Raw genomic sequence first — 12,655 nt, 5'->3', positions numbered from 1 at the left:
GGGGCGCCAAGGTGGCTCAATCATTTAAGCCCCCAACTCTTGATTTCAGCTCAGGTCTTAATCTCAGGGTCATGAGTTCAGGCCCCATGTTGGACTTGGAGCCTACTTAAAAAAAAAATCACCACAAACTTAGAGACTTGAAACAACACACATTTATTACCTCAAAGTTTCTGTGGGTGAAAAGTTTGGGAATGGCTTAGCTGGGTTCTCTACTTCAGAGTCACTCACAAGACTGCAATCAAGATGTCATCAAGGCCTGGGGTTTCATCTGAAGAACCAATTGGAAAAAAATCTGCTGCCACACTCATAGGGTCATCAGCAGGATTCAGTTCCTCAGGGACTGTGGACTGAAGGTCTCAGGGGTCTTTTTTAAGCTTTATTTATTTATTTTAGAGAGAGAGAGAGTGCTTGGTGGCGGCAGAGGGAGAGGGAGAGAGAAACTTAAGCAGACTCTGCATTGAGCGAGAAGCCCAACACAGGGCTCCATCCCACAACCCGAAGATCACAACCTGAGCCGAAACCAAAAGTCCAATGCTTAACTGACTGTGCCACCCAGGCGCCCCTGAGGGTCTCAGTTTCTTGCTGACAATTGATTGAAGTCCAATCTCACTTTGTGTCTGAATTTTTAAAGTGGATTTCTTGTAGGCAGCTTATAATTGGATCTTTCTTTAAATCCAGTCTGATAGTCTCTGCCTTTTAATGGGATGCTTAAAGCATTTACATCTACTGTGATTTGACATGGCTAGGTTTGAATCAAACATCTTGCTATTTTTTTTTCTATCCATTCTTTGTTCCCTTTCTCTTCTTTTTTTCCACCTTCTTCTGTATTAATTGAGGATTTTGGGGGGCACCTGAGTGGCTCAGTTGGTTAAGCTCTGTCTTCAGCTCAGGTCATGATCCCGGAGTCCTGTGACCAAGCCCCACATCAGACTCCCTGCTCAGCGGGGAATCTGCTCTCCCTCTCCCTCTGTCCCTCTCTCCTGCCCCTGCTCTCTCTCTCTCTCAAATAAATAAATAAAATCTTTTTTAAAAAATTGAGGATTTTTTGTGATTCCGTTGTATCTCCTGTTTTGGCTTAACCTATACAATATTTTGTTGTGTTATTTTAGTAGTTGCTTTGGTTTATAGTATACATCTTTACCTTATCGGTCTGCACTCAAGTAATGCCATACTACTTCACATATAGTACAACAGTATACTTCCATTTCTCTCCTCCTAGCCTTTGTGCTATTGGTATCACGTATTTTACTTCTACGTATAAGTCCCACAATAACTTGTTACTGTTTTTGTTCAACTAGTCAATAATTTTTTAAATATATTGAAATAATAAGAAAAAAGTTTTTATGCTTACCCAGGGAGTTCCTATTTCCAGTTTCCTTCATCCTTTTGTATAGATCAAAGATTTCATCTAGTATCATTTTCCTTCTGCTTGAAGGGCTATCTTTAATAGTTCTTATAGGGAAGATATGCTGGTGGTGAATCCTTGCAGTGTATGTTGTATGTTTGAAAAGGTCTTTATTTCCCCTGAGTGTTTGAAAGGTGCTTTTTTAGGTAGAGAATTCTGGGTTGGCAGAGTTTTTTTCCTTCAGTGACACAGCTCCACTATATTTTAACTTCCATTTTTAAATGAGAAATCTGTCTTTTTTACGTTTGTTCTTTTGTAATAATGCCCTTTTCCTAGCTTAACTCTTTTCTCCTTATCACTGATTATAAGCAATTTGATAATAATGTGTTTCGATGTTCATGTTTCTTGTCCTCGAGATTCAGTGAGTTTCTTGCATCTGTGGGCTTATACTTTTGATCAAATTGGGAAAAATTTTGGCAATTATTTCTTCACATGTTTTCTGTACCATCCCCTCCTCTCTTTCGGGGACTCCAATTACATGTATGTGACACCATTCAAAGTTGTTGCACAGCTCACTGATGCTCTGTTCATTTTTTTCTTCTGTACTTAGTTTATCTTTTTTTCTAAAATACCTAATCTACCATTATTCCCATCCAGTGTATTTTTCATCTCAGTCATGGTTTCCAACTTTAGAAGTCCAATGTTAAGTCTCTTTTATATCTTCCACACATTTGTGGAAGATGGAACACATCTTTCCAAACATTAATGTGTTCTGTCTTTCCTCTAGCTTCTCAAACATATGGAAATAATTGTAATAACTGTTTTACCTATCTACTAATTCTGTCATCTAGGTCAGTTTCTTTTTTTTTCCCTTTGTTTATTTCACCGGGTGCTGGATATTTTTGTATCCCTATCAATATTCTTGATCTCTGCCCTGGAATGTAAAGTTATTTTGAAAAACTTTATAATCTTTCTGGGTCTTGATCAGAGCAGTATTTAGTCTAAGGTTAATTTTTTTCCCCACTACTGAGACAACACCCTTCTTAGTACTCTAAGCCATGCCCCATTATTTCTGAGGTTTTACACTCTGGTTGTTGAGAACAGGCACTATTCCTGAACCCGTACATGCTATGAGCACAATTCCCTCTAGCCCTTTTGGGGGACTATTTCCCCAGTCTTGAGCAGTTCCCTCACACACATACACTAATCAGTGCTCAAATGCATACTCAGGGGGACCCTCTGCAAAGTTCTTTCTCTGTGAAGACACCCCTGCCAGGTACTTTGCCTTGCAAACGCCACCTGCCTTGGCTTCCCCAGACTCCTAGATCCAGCTCCTCAATTCTGAGTCCACTGGGCTCTGTCTAGGACCCCTTCACTGAGCCCCAGTCTGGGAGCCCAGAGGTCCTTTGAGAGGTCAAGCAGTTCAGTGTTTGCCAATCATGTTGGTAAGTTCAAACCCTGTGATCCATTTCTGTCCTCAGCTGCAGGCATTCTCCACTTTCTAGCTTAACTTTAGGGGAAGCTGGGTGAGAGGCATTTGGAAATTCTCTGTGCTACCTTTGCAACTCTTCTATAAATCTAAAATAATTTTAAAATAAGAAGAGTTTTTAAAACCAAGTTGGCTTTACACCCTAGGCTCCAACCTCCCATTTTACAATATTAGAAAAGTATTGCTTTTTACTAAGAAAATGAGATAGAAACACCTACTCAGAGTACAAATTATTGTGACTCCCATCAATAGCTCTTCCAATAAGCCACCAAGCTCACATTTGGATATCATAAAGATCTGAGATGTATGCAGATCACTAGAGCTGCAGCTTATACACTGTGTGATAAGAACTAATTTCCTGGCTTGAGCTGGCTTTTCAGAAATCATACAGGTCCAGAAGATGGTTTAATAAGGACTTTTAAAATGCCTCTGTATTAATGTGGAGCTTTTTAAATCTCTTTTCTTTTGTCTTCCTCTTTCTCCTCCTCTTCTTCTCATTTCTCTTCTGCCTCTACGTATCTCTCTATGTGACTATTTCTCCCTGGTGCTTTCATTTGACAGTCTTGACTTATTTAAGTCCTGGTTAGTGGGGGAAAGTTTGAGATAAGTGATGAATATACCAGAAGTTCAGGCTGAACTATGCAACAGCTGACTGAGAATCCCTTCGATATCAATGATTATAATGGGAAATGCTGGTGGATTCCATTGAACACCTCTACAATAACATAGCCAACTACCTTGAAGGATAAAAAGGTAATAGATGTCAGAAAGGGCTTGGGGTTTCGACCACAGCTTTTCAGCTCTAAAGAGTCCCCCTAAAGTTAGACTCCGAGGAGGTCTGGCTTCAGGTAGTATAAACATATTATCACTTTGACAAGAAAGAGCTACTTTCTCCAGAATCTTTTTATACATAGTAGATTTTAGGTCATCCTTAATTTTTTTACCTTACAGTAGAGAGGGGGTCGTTGACCTACATACAGAGCCATTTCATTTTCTTACTCTTGATGACAATGGTCTCCACACCTAGGGACCCACTTCTGCTCCAACCCCTTTTAGTCAGCAATTCACCATGGGTGCAGGACTTTAAAACCTTTGAATCTCTGAGTTCCTGGGATTAAAAAAGAAAAATTATCTGTGCTTCCTTCCAACCAGCAAGCTTCAGAATTCAGAATTCAACACACAAAAAGGGATATCGAAGCTTTAATCTAGGAGCCTTTTGAAGAGATTTTCCCAAAAAGAAAACTTCCAGTAAAGTTACTCTCTTCACGTTAGTAGCCTGCATGTCAGCCTCGCCCTATTTATTATCAGACTCCTCTTGTGACCCTTTTTTAAATTCTGAAATAATTAAAATGAGAAAAGAATTAGTAGAGTCCTGATTCTTTTTTTCATGTAAAGTTATCTTGACTTAAATAGAAGGGAGGAGGACTCGCTTCCTTCACGAACATGTGTAAAAAGCACGCGTGTTTACTTTTTTTGTCCCAGCTGGATTAATTTAACTTAATAAAAAATAATTCATAAGCCAGCGTTGGACCTGAGAAAGCAGCTAATTACCTTTAAAATCATTGAAGAAAATCACTGGACAATGCTTTTCTAGTTCAGACCAGGCAGGCTGAAATCTGAGCAGAGAGAAAGAGGGTATTATGTTTCCTGAGGCAAGAAAGGCACACTCTGGTCAGGTTCAAGCACGGAAAACTGTTCAAAGTCCCCACACCAACCCCAAAAGTCTCCACCGAATAACAGGAAGAGTTACCTGCATAAGGTGCCAGGCTCTCGGGCATTGATACATAATCCAGAAAATTGTCCACACTTTCCACACCCTAGATGAGTGAGTGATTTATTGAGGGGAGAAAACATGGTCTGATCCAACAGGAGTTTGAAGCAGCAGAAGGCTATTGAAGAGCAAGGTGTCAGAGAGGGGATGACCCCATCGGGTGATTTGATTATTTGCAGAACATCACACATTCCTGAGCACTTGCAACTGTCTTACTTCCTACAGTCCTCCAGCAGACCTTCAAGGCATGGTTATCCCCAGTCTGCAGATCAGGAAACTGAGGCTCATCGAAGGCCCATGTTTTGCTAGTAAGGTGGCACACGGTGGAAATTGTCAAAAGCCAAGTGTTGTAAGAAGGACCAACGCTGAAAGATCCCCTCTCCCTTGAGCCTAAGGCAGACGCTTAACGACTGAGCCACCCAGGCGTCCCCACCTAAGTTCTTTTCAAAAACTCGGTTATCTAGCCACCACCTTTCAGACACGTACTATCACAGGTGTACTCCCCTCCCCCCACCCTGGACGGCCTCTCAGGCAGATGTGTCCGCTTTCTGGTCACTTGCCAAGTCCTATTTGAACATCTACAACTCATTGTCAGGAATGAAAAGAGGTAATACAGGCTGAATCAAACCTTTACCCTCAGGGCAAAAGCTTTGATCAGACACTTGAAGAAAGATATACAAATGGCCAATAAGCAAATGAAAAGGTGCTCAACATCATTAGTCATGGGGAAATGCAAATTAAAACCACAAGGAAAAATTCACTGTTTCACACCCATTGGAATGGCTAAAGTCAAAACCCCTGACAAATACTGAACATCAGCAAGAATGCCGAACAACCAGAACTCATGGACACTATTGTTGGGAGTGTATAAAAATATAATCACTTCAAAAAATGTTTGGCAGTTTCTTTTAGAGTTAAATATACACCTGCCAGCAATTCCACTTCTAGATATTTACCCAAGAGAAATCAGAAAATATGTCCTCAAGAAGATTTACACAAAGATGTTCATAGCAGGGCACCTGGGTGGCTCAGTAGGTTAAGCATCTGCCTTAGGCCCCGGTCATGATTACAGGGTCCTGGGATCAAGTCCCACATCAGGCTCCCTGCTCAGTGAGAAGTCTGCTTCTCCCTCTCCTTCTGCTCCTCCCCCTGCTCGTGCTTTCTCTCAAATAAATAAAATATGTTTTTAAAAACGATGTTCATAGCAGCTTCATTCATAATAGCCAAAAAAACAGGAATGCCCAAATGTCTGTCGATCTCAATAGAAGAGGGAATTTGAAAATTGTGGCATATCCATACAATTAAATACGACTCCGAAATAAAAATGAATGTTACTCATGCATGCAACAATATGGATGAACGTCGCAGACATTATGCTGGGCAAAAGACGGCAGATACCAAAAAGGAGAAAATTCTATAAAAGACAAAATTAAATCATGAGAGAAATCAGAACAGTGGTTGCCTATGGGGGTGATGACTGACTGGTAGCAAATACAAGGGAACTTCTTGGAGAAATAGAAATATTCGACATCTTGACTGGGATGTTACTTACACAGGTGTATTCCTTTGTCTAAATGTATACAACTCTAGTCTTAAGTCCTGTGCATTCCTCTGTCTGCAAAGTTTCCCTCACTTTAAAATCCATACATACGTGCATTCACGCATGCATACATACATAAAACTTTTCTCTCATCCAATTCAAAGCCCCCCCCCACCTTATCCCTACACCTGCTTAAAAAGGGAGTTGAGTCTTTCCTTCTTCTTGTGCCATTCTTCATTTTGCTCATCATTCTGATGCTTCTGGGTCTTCCTCTTCAGTATATTGGGAGGAGAGAGAGGTTGTCCATTTCTTGTTGAGGAAGGGACACTAGTGAAGCTTCTAAAAAGTCAGATACTACTTCAGGGGCAAGCGAAGCAGAATTCACAGTTTGTTCCTTAAATCATTTCTCAGTTCACCAAAATGCAGGGTTTCACTTGCAATCTGGGGAGAATTTGCCCAAGATATCATCACCAGCCACAGCCATCATTCACTTCAGAAAAAATGTAAGTGATGGCCATTGCTCCGAGAGAAACCATACGGATGGAAATGGCCGGCCAATTTCTCTCTCAATCTTCCCCCTACCCTGAAGGATTTGTCCATTCACATCAGCCATTTCAACTGTAAACATGTATGCTTGTTTAGTCTCACAGCTTAGCATCCTTGAAGAAAGAGAAAGAGAAGAAAGACAGAACAGAAAAGGGCAGGTGGCAAGTCCCCAAAGGAGAACCTCAGCAGAAGGTCCAGGGAAATAAAGTGGAACTTCTCCTCCATCACAGTCTTGGGGCAGTGGCTTCCCCGTCCCTCATTCGGAGCCAGCTGGGGTGTCTAATCACAGGAGGGAAACTTCTTGCAATGGCTTCATTAAGAAAACAGGGCTGTATTTTCCTCCTCAGTCTCTCCCCCATGTCCCCTGCCCCCCACAGGCTGGCTCTTGCCCAGGGCTCAGATGGTGGCTTCCACCCCAGTCTTGGGTCTCCAGCCACCCTGCCCCGGGGACCTGTCTCCAGCCCATCAGCCTGCATGTCAGCTCTGAGGAGGAAACACAGTAGCAACGATGATCCAAGGAGAGGGGTTCATAACACTCACTGTGCACATCATCGAGCGTGAAAACCCTTCTGCCTGTCAGAGGGATTGGGCAGCAGTCATGTAAGGAGAATGGTGAAGGGCAGTCGGGGTTGTCCAAGGATGCTGGCGATCTCCAGCCATAGGAAACGCTGCTCAGGAGGCAGATGCTTAACACGCGAACAAAGTGCTTAGGAGCCATGTCTGTTTCCCCACAAAAAAGATGAAGCGAGGTTTCTGAATCTTGAATTTCATGTGATTTTGAATAGTTCCTTCTCACTGTTTGCTGCATTGCTCTTTCAGTACCAGTTCTTGGTGGTTGCTGAGTCATGCTATTATCCAGTGATAGCTGGGGTTCCCATCCCAAGCAAGATGTGCTGGCCGTGGGCTCACCTTCATCTCCCACGTCCCTACCCTTGAGATCATTGCCCAAACCTCAAAAACTGAGTCCAGCTGGGAGGAATGAGATCTCGCATGCAGAGCTGCTGGCATAACTGGATGAGAAGCAGGCTGCTGTGGCCTCAGCACCAAGTCCCCAAGGCCGGTGACCTCCCCTGCCTTGTCCTGCTGCAAGTCTGTCCAGAAATTCTTATGACATGCTCAGACAAGACACACTTCTCCCTGCCTTGAGGGCAGTACTAAACACAGCACGGACAGTGTCCCCCCCACTTATTGAATGAGCAAGTGAATGCATGAAGCACTGGCAGAAAAGTCCAGAAATAACTTACGGAAAATTCGTCGCACAGTGCCTTGCTCGGAGAGAGTGCTTAACAGATGATACCGATGGGAACAGGCAGCAGATGGGTGGCATGGCTGAGAGCTTTGAAGCTAGAGGAGGAAGACCTTGGCTGTATGTCCTTATGCAAGTCACTGGTCTTTTAAGCCTCAATTTTCCCACCTGCAAATTCCACCCACAGTGCAGATTTGTTGCAAAAACCGCAGATAACATTTTTTAAAAATAAATTTAAAAATCAAGTACTGGGGACCTCTCAGCTCAGGTCCAGAGGCTCTGAAATCCCACTGTTGAGGGCTTTGTGTAAACCGAATAATGAGGAGGAGGGAGGATGGAAGAAGGAAAGCCTGGAGTAGGCATTGCCTCACAGGATGCAGGGAGGCTTGGCAGGTGGTATCAAACGGTACAGGAGCGAGGAAACAGCAGAAAAGCCCAGGTGAAGGACTGGTGTGGACTTCTGCACCTGGGAGGTAACTAGGCAGTGCCCCAGGAAGACATTGGAAGGTAGATGGGAGCCGTGTGGGGGATGTGGGCTCAGAGTCCTACTTCCCCACTTAGAAATAAGTTAAGATGACACTGATTCAACAGCCCTTAATAGGCTCATCTCTATTAACTCCTGCCTTTTGGCTCAAGCTACTTTTTCCGTGTACTGTGAACCTTGGGCCACTGTAACAACCTGTCACCACGATCATTATCAAAGACAGCGACGAGGAATAGGGGACGTTAGTGTTCACCCCAGCTGCTTTGGATCAGAGGCTGTTCAGACAGCACAGTGTCTCCTGAATTCCTGTAAAACAGAGACAAGTTGGTTCTGACATGCTTAGATGGGAATGTACCCTTGGGTCCTGACAGTGACTGTTGGACACTAGCTCCAGGCCTTCCTGACTTGCCTAGCAGGATAGCAGGAAACCTCACAAAACCTGCCCCCAAGGAAAGGACTCAGCCAAAGCTGAGTTGCCCACAGACTCGTGCAAAAGCTTGGGTGGGGCTTTCCTTGCTGGGCCATTTCCTCTTCCACTGGAGACCTTGACACCTACAAGGTCAGGTCTAGGAGGTCCCCAAGACTGTTATCACTTATCACTCTGCTTCTCACAGCCCCTGCCCACCTTCAGGCTCACCTTCTCGGGGGTACTGCCATACATACTTTCTGGGAGCACGGCTTGGACCTGGACAGAGCAGTGGAAACTTTGAGCTCATTCTGGGAACCTGGAAAACTGAGCTGACACTCTTAGAATCCAGGAACTGTCGCAACAGCCGACGGGGAATGGGTTTGTTATTATCAGCCTCTCTTGCTCCCTTCTCAAACTGTAACTCTGATTCATTACGGACATTTTGAAAAATACAGGCAAGCCAAAAGGAAATCAAAGCACCCCTCACCCCATCAGCCATAGGTAAACACACATCGGCCTCTCAAATTCTGGGCTTGCTTGCTCTCGATGCCTACGTCTCTGCTTTTTTTTTTTTTTAAACAAGACAGTTCAGTGTTGTTTTGTACCTAATCTTTTCACATAACACTGCAAATAGCTTTCCATGTCATTAAACAGGCTCCCACACCTTCATTTTTGATGACTGCCCAGTGTGCACCAGCAGAGATCTGCCTCAGTGAATTGTTTGTGTTGTTTCTCTTGTGCCTGTGGTCTGCAACTTACATCATTACCTGCTCGAAGGAAGTGCCAAGGTTTAACCAATTAGAGGCTCTTCATTAAAAACAAAAAAGGGCACCTGCAGCCCTCCGGAGGTTGGGCCGGTGCCCTCATTCTTCTGAAGGGTATCCTTGTTGCAAACAACAACCTGGCCATCCGCCAGTTAGGCTCTGGACGGGGAAAAGAGGCCCAGCTGTATTTCCCAGCAGACTTCTTTGGAGAGGCTGGGCGCTTTTAAAAAAAAAAAAAAATAGTAGAAGAAAATGTTTTGTGATTGTTTGTGAGCACACACAGGCTCAGCGGCAAAATGAGACAGAACCCTTGATTTGTCACCTCCTGCTGCACTGTTCAAAATGCCTCCCAGAGAGGCAAGGAGGAAGCAAATGTGAAGCACTCTGATTGTGAAATTTGCATCCTCTCTTAGCTGGTTATTGTCCCAAAGGACATTTCACATCAAACTGTACTTATTTGTAAAGATTTTTCCCCCAAGACAGACCACTTCTCCAGATACTGCTATCGGGAGGCTAGAGAAATAGACAGAATTAAAAATACTGAGAGACCTGGGGTGGAGACATGAACGGATCGAAGGGCAGCAACCACCTCCAGCCTGGACACCCTCAATGGGGGATCTCGTTCCGAGCCCCAGCCAGGTAAATAACAGGAAAAACAGCAGCCACAGGAAGGAGAGCTGAAAGATGTTCATTAGCCAGATGCCTTGGTGCACCGTGCTTTCGGAAAATACCCATGGCGGTCTAGCTCTGCCCCAGGCACCAATGTGCAGAGACCAATAAAACCCCTGATTCTACACTCAAGGAGCCACCGGTCTTAAGAGAGGAGTCAGACGTGCTAGTGAACGTTTGAAACCTGGTGTGATAAATGCGATGCCCGGGCACTTCATGTATACGGAATAGGACAACACAGGGGTATGACACAGGGAAGTCGACACAGAATAAGAGGAGGGGAAGTTAGGAATGTGTGCACTGCCCTCAGGAAGGAGCAGCATGCAGAAGGTGTGAGGGCACGACACAGCAAGTGTGTTCTAAGAACCTGGCCAGGCAGGACTGAAGCACAAGGTGGAGCTCCAGGAAATAAAGCCAGGGAGGCCCACGGGAGCTGCGTCAGGCCGTGTCCCGTGGGGGCCGGGGGGGGGGGGGGGGGGGGGGAAGGGGGGGAGGGGCACAGGCTTTGTGCAGTGGGCAGGAGGAGCCGTCGGGTTTTCAGCTGGCGCATGTCTTAAGTCACACTGGAAAGGCTCTTTCCAGGTAGTATGGAGCTTATTAGATTAGAGTAGGGGGCAGAGTAGGGGTCCGTGGCTAAGGCTCAGGCTAGAAATGATGTGGGCCTCCGCAAAGGGCAGTGAAAGTGGGAGTGGAGGGAGGAGGCATTTCCGGTGACCATTGACCAGGTGGAGTCCCCGGGGCCGAGTGACCAGTTGAAATGCGGGGCAGCTGGGTGACAAGGAAAAGGCAAAGAACAAGTAACTCACAGAACAAGACCCCCAGGGAGGCGGAAGAGGATTGAATCTGGGGGCAGCTGATGGAGACGGGACTCCCTTCCCCAGACATACGGGGCAAGGACAGAATGCTTGCTGCAGAAACAGATCCTAGTGGGTGTCAGGGTGGACTCGTGCGCAGAAGGCAGGACCGGTGGCCGCTCCTGAGAGAGCCGGAGCTCCGAAGGAAGCAGGACGAGAGGGCGGATGGAGCAGACGGGAGAAATAGGGAGCAGAGGCTAAGGACCCACAATTGGAGTTGCTATCAAAGGGCAAGGAGGGAGGAACTGGCCTTCAAAAGTGGACTGCCGGGCAAACGCGAGCTCCCCGGGGCCCAGGGAGGCCGGAGGCTAGGGTCCAAGAACGGCGTTTCCTCTGAGGGCACTCAGCAGCCAAGTGGGGAAGAGCAGGTGGATGACCACCGGGCTCCGCATGGAAGACGCGGCCATCTGGCGTGGGGGACGGCCACGTCCCCCCAGTTCCAGGGGCCGGGATGCCGAGAAGAGTGACCACAGTGCCGCCCGGGGAAGGAAGGATGCCGGGGGGGGCTGAGGGATGAGGGGCCTACGACTCAAGTCCCAACAGGGCGGAGATGAGAAGGGGACCAACAGGCGCGGCCAGAGGCTCCACGGGTGAGGCAAGCACACTCATGGCTTGTCCAGACGGTGACCCGGGAGCAGGGCTCTGAAGTGGTGCTGGTGTTTTGGCAGTGCCCACGAAGGACAAGGGCTGGCCCCAGGGCGGAGGATCTGTGCGGCGGGCCTCCTGCCTTCAGCCTACAGTTTCCCATCGGGGTCTGAGGCCCAAGGCCCAGCGTGAGCCTGGCCTGGTCAGCAGCCCGCCATCTGCGCTTCGGTAGTTGTGTGAGCGTTCTCCCAGGTGTCGAGAGGCTCTGCGGAAGCCGCGCTCCTGAGAGAGGCACTGGTCTTGGGGTTCCAGCTGGTGGACCTCGAGGCAGCAGAAGACTCCCACCTCTGGGGGGGGGGGGAACCACAGGGTCCCGTGGGAGTCTGGGACCCCCCCCCCAGGAAACCACTGGGGTCTGTACCCAGATGGGCCCAGCCAAAATTCACAGTCTCCAAGGAAAGTCCGATTGAAACAAAGGTAGCCCCACAATTACGCACGGTTGTGAGCTCCACCCCCTTCTTCCAGTCCTGAGGACACCCCAGTGCCAATCTGTGTCAGTGCCTTGAAGAGGCAGAGTCCACACCATCACCAAAGCCAAACAGTTTACGGCAGAGATACCTGCGGGAGGAGAAAGAGCCTGACAGTCTAAGGGCCCCTCTTTAGAACCAGGACTCCTAGGCCCTCTGTGACTGCCAGCTGTGACAAAGAGCTCCGGTAATGAGTGCTTCGAGCACTGCCACTTGAACCACATTACCTTGCAAAGTAGCACCAAGCCCCTTACCAATTCCTCCTAAGGTCCTACTCCGCACAGCGATTCTCCGGAAACGTTCCTAGCTACTTCCACCATTTGTGGCCCCCAGGGTTGGCCATAATCTCGTTTCCTCCCCCGCTCAGTCCGAACTCCCCCCCTCCCGGGCACGGAAAAGCTGAACTGAGAGCCGCCCCTGCTTTCC

General features: G+C 46.8%; 1 protein-coding gene across 1 annotated transcript in view; it reads left to right on the top strand.

The window, feature by feature from the left end:
- The window catches only part of ASB18 (ankyrin repeat and SOCS box containing 18), a 61,208-nt gene that overhangs the window by 29,955 nt on the left and 18,598 nt on the right, over nt 1-12,655 (top strand). The window lies entirely within an intron of this gene.

The sequence above is a fragment of the Zalophus californianus genome, chromosome 3 (assembly GCF_009762305.2).
Source record: "Zalophus californianus isolate mZalCal1 chromosome 3, mZalCal1.pri.v2, whole genome shotgun sequence".
Taxonomy (NCBI): Eukaryota; Metazoa; Chordata; class Mammalia; order Carnivora; family Otariidae; genus Zalophus; species Zalophus californianus.
The sequence above is the reverse complement of the archived record's forward strand: the minus strand, read 5'-3'. Positions and strand labels throughout refer to the sequence as shown.